A 4,818-nucleotide genomic window follows, 5' to 3' on the forward strand; every position below is an offset into this window, starting at 1 on the left:
CCTTCCATGGCAAGCTGTATGTTGGTGGATCACCGTTGTCAATGGCTACCATCCGTCCTCTCAGTGAAAAGGATCCATGTACATGGCTAATCATCTGTCGGTTCTCACTTGTGTTGGAATAAGATCCATTGATCCTTTTGCATCTGTCACTACGCCCAATACTTGTGAGATTGAAGCTCATCACAGTCATTCCTTCCTGGATCCTACTCAGAATACCACAGATAAGGTTTAGACATTCCGGATCTCAGGGATGCTGCCAATTTATTCTAGCTTTTACCACGAATACTCTGGATTAAGGGATTTGAACGCTCTGTTGTCAGGAGAGGCAATCAGACTCCTGAACCAGGAGCCCAAGAGATATACACCCAAGCTATTACAGATAGAACGTAAGTGGTTGTCAGGTACGTGTTCATAGGTTGAGAATGATGATGAGTGTCACGGATCATCACATTCTTCACGGTTAGGTACGAGTGAATATCTTAGAACAGAAACAAGCGTGTTGAATAGAAAATAGAAGTAATTGCATTAATTCATCGAGACACAGCAGAGCTCCTCACCCCCAATCATGGAGTTTAGAGACTCATGCTATAGAGATACAATGTAAAACGTGAAAATGTCATGAGATGCAAAATAAATCTCTAAAAGTAGTTTTTATACTAAGCTAGTGACCTAGGTTTACAGAAATTGAGTAGACTAAGATAGATAGTCCAGAAATCCACTTTCGGGGCCCACTTGGTGTGTGCTTGGGCTGAGCATTGAAACTTTCATGTGTAGAGACTTTTTTTGGAGTTAAATGCCATGTTGTAGCCTGTTTCTGGCTTTTAACTCTGGTTTGGAACCTGTTTCTGGCGTTTAACGCCAGAATAGGGTAAAGACTTGGCGTTAAACGCCAATTTGCGTCATTAAAGCTTGGGCAAAGTATGGACTATTATATATTGTTGGAAAGCCATGGATGTCTACTTTCCAAAACAATTGAGAGCGCGCCAATTGGGCTTTTGTAGCTCCAGAAAATCCATTTTGAGTGCAGGGAGGTCAGAATCCAACAGTATCTGCAGTCCTTTTTCATCCTCTGAATCAGATTTTTGCTCAGGTCCCTCAATTTCAACCAGAAAATACCTAAAATCACAGAAAAACACACAAACTCATAGTAAAGTCTAGAAATGTGATTTTTGCATAAAAACTAATAAAAATATACTAAAAAGTAGCTAGATCCTACTAAAAACTACATGAAAATACCCCCAAAGAGCGTATAAAATATCCGCTGATCAATAGTGCACCCAATTGTCAAAAATTTGGAGGGAAAACACAATGGGACACCAAACATAAAAATTTTAAGATCAAAACACAAACAAAACACAAGAACACTTTGAAGACTAACAAGAACACGAAGAACAAGACTCAAAGAAATTTAAAGAACACAAGAACACATAAAGAACACTAAACTTAAAATTTTTAGAAAACTAAAAGGAAATTTTAAAAAATTAAAGAAAAACAACAAGAAAACACCAAACATAAAATTGAAATAATATTTAACGAAATAAAAATTATTTTTAAAAGAATTTTAATAAGGAAGATATCAAAAAAATAAAAAATTGCCGTAATTAATAAATACAGAGACTTAAAGAAGCAAAAATTTACCAATAACATAAACAAAAAGACTCAAACAGAGAACAAAGATGAAACAAAGAAAATAACAATATTTTTTTAAAAAGGTTTCTAATTTTCGAAAAAATTTGGAGAATAAAAATAAAGATTCAACAAGAACAAAAACGAAGAATCTCAAACAGAAAGCTAAGGATGCTTGAAAATAAACTTTTTGAAAATAGGTTTTTTGGAAAAAGATTTAAAATTTTGGAAAAAAAAAAGGAAGAAGAAAATAAAAATTAAAAGACTCAATTAGGAATGATAAAGAAAATAAGATAATGGTTACCTCAACAATCCCCGGCAACGACGCCAAAAACTTGGTGCCCGAATCCCCACACCTTCATACAGCTGTACCAGCAAGTGCACTGGGTCGTCCAAGTAATACCTGAGCGAGTCAGGGTCGATCCCACGAGAATTGTAGCTTGAAGCAAGCTATGGTTGTCTTGCAGGTCTTAGTCAGGCAGAATCAGAAGGTTGATAGATAAATATTTATGGGATTATTTAAAATAAGGATAGGAATTATACGCTGGGAATAGTAAATAATGGGAATAGAGTTGAAGATGGTAGTTGCTTTGCCTTTCTGAATTAACTCCGGTATTACTGCTCTCTTTGCTTGTGAGTGATTTCTTCAATGGCAGGCTGTATGTGATTGACACTGGTTTGAGCAGCTACCAATACTCCTCCAGATCTGAACCCCAGGTTTAGTGCGGATCCATTCTGATTGAGGGTGAAGCTCGTACAGTTCATTCTCCTTGATGATCCTACTCAAAACTACACAGACAAGGTCGAATCTTCCAGATTAGAGGAATGCTGCGCCTTTGGTTCTAGCCTTTACCACAGAGACCCTAATCTCCCCGTAAATCGGCTAAACTGATGTCTCGAGAAGTCCCCAACGAAGTCGTGGATTAGTTGTCTGAGAGACGTATATTCAAGCTTGTGGTTCATCAATGTTCGATAAAAGACGCACTCGGAACCCATGTAGAATGTGATAACCTTATGCCAGTCCAACACATTCATAGTGATGAAGAACGAATATATATCTTAGAATCAATCAAGCACGGATCGAAGAGAAACAATAATACTTTTATTAATTCATAGGACTCAACAGGGCTCCTCCCCTCAACCTAAGAGGTTTAGAAACTCATACTGAAGAGAGAATACAATGGAAAAACGTGAATAATGCTGAATGGTGTATGACATGTTCGAATGATTATGTATCTATTCAAAACGCCCAGTGAGGAAGGAAAACTAGCATTAAACGCCAGCCAAGTACCCTGGCTGGGCGTTAAACGCCCAAAAAGGTAGCATTTTAGGCGTTAAACGCCATAATGGATGCCATTCTGGGCGTTTAACGCCAGGAGGACACTAGAGGGAAGATTTTGTTTTTAATTCAAATCTTTTACAAATATTCATAATTTTTCAAAATCAAATCTTTTTCAAATCATATCTTTTCAAAATCAATTTCTTTCCATTTTTTTTAATTATTATTATTTTCAAAAATCCTTGCTACAATTAATGATTTAACTCAAAATTTTCAAGTTGTTACTTGCCTATTAAGAAAGGATCAAATTTTAATTCTAGAATCATATCTTTTAATTTCCTGTTAGTCAAGTAATCAACTTTAATTTTAAAAATTTCTCTTTTTAATTTGATTCTCAATCATATCTTCTCAATCATATCTTTTCAATTACATCTTTTTCAAAATTAATTTTCAATCATATCTTTTTTATTTCTAATTTCAAAATCTTTTCCAAAAATCACTTAATTTCTTTCCCAATCTTAGTTTCCGAAAATCATTTACCAAATTTTCAAAATTTCTTTTAATCATTTTAAAATCTTTTTACTGTAATTTCGAAAATTCTTTCCCTCTTCTCAAATCTTTCTATTTAGAGGATTAACACTTCTCCATTATCAGCAATTCGAACTCTGTCCCTTTTGATAAGTTCGAATTCTCTCTTCTCTACCTCATCCTTCTATTTTTATTTTCCTCTGACACCTCAAGGAATCTCTTTACTATGACATAGAGGATTCCATATTTTCTTCTCCTCTCTTTTCATATGAGCAGGAGCAAGGACAAGGGCATTCTTGTTGAAGCTGATCCTAAACCTGAAAGGACCATGAAGAGAAAGCTAAAAGAAGCTAAAGTACAACTCTCTATAGAGGACCTAATAGAAACTTTCAAACAAGAAGAAGCCATGGCAGCCAAAAACAACAACAATTCCAATAATGCAAGGAAGCTGCTTGGTGACTTTACTGCACCCACTCCCGACTTCTATGGGAGAAGTATCTCAATCCCTGCCATTGGAGCAAACAACTTTGAGCTTAAGCCACAATTAGTTTCTCTGATGCAACAGAATTGCAAGTTTCATGGACTTCCATTGGAAGATCCTCATCAGTTCTTAGCTGAATTCTTGCAAATCTATGACACTGTCAAGACCAATGGGGTTGATCCCGAGGTCTACAAGCTTATTCTCTTTCCCTTTGCTGTAAGAGACAGAGCTAGAACATGGTTGGATTCACAACCTAAAGAATGCCTGAACTCTTGGGAAAAGCTAGTCAATGCTTTCTTGGCAAAGTTCTTTCCACCTCAAAAATTGAGCAAGCTTAGAGTGGAAGTCCAAACCTTCAGACAGAAGGAAGGTGAATCCCTCTATGAAGCTTGGGAAAGATACAAGCAATTGATCAGAAGGTGCCCTTCTGACATGCTTTCAGAATGGAGCATCATAGGTATCTTCTATGATGGTCTGTCTGAACTGTCCAAGATGTCATTGGACAGCTCTGTTGGAGGATCTCTTCATCTGAAGAAGACACCTGCAGAAGCTCAGGAACTCATTGAAATGGTTGCAAATAACCAATTCATGTACACCTCTGAAAAGGAATCCTGTGAATAATGGGACAAGTCAGAAGAAAGGAGTTCTTGAGATTGATACTCTGAATGCCATATTGGCTCAGAATAAAATATTGACTCAGCAAGTCAATATGATTTTTCAGAGTTTGTCTGGAATGCAAGCAGCAACAGTCAGTACCAAAGAAGCTTCATCTGAAGAAGAAGCTTATGATCCTGAGAACCCAGCAATGGAAAAGGTGAATTACATGGGAGAATCCTATGGAAACACCTATAATCCTTCAGGGAGAAATAATCCAAACCTGTCATGAAAGGAACAATAGAGGCCT

General features: G+C 36.6%; 1 non-coding gene across 1 annotated transcript; it reads right to left on the reverse strand.

Annotated features, from left to right (window-relative positions):
* Positions 1-4,244: 4,244 nt before the first annotated feature.
* LOC112761145 (small nucleolar RNA R71) lies at positions 4,245-4,352 on the reverse strand. Its single transcript, XR_003181554.1, has one exon. It is a non-coding gene; the product is annotated as a small nucleolar RNA R71 (small nucleolar RNA).
* Between the last annotated feature and the right edge of the window lie 466 nt (positions 4,353-4,818).

The sequence above is a fragment of the Arachis hypogaea genome, chromosome 16 (assembly GCF_003086295.3).
Source record: "Arachis hypogaea cultivar Tifrunner chromosome 16, arahy.Tifrunner.gnm2.J5K5, whole genome shotgun sequence".
Classification (NCBI taxonomy): Eukaryota; Viridiplantae; Streptophyta; class Magnoliopsida; order Fabales; family Fabaceae; genus Arachis; species Arachis hypogaea.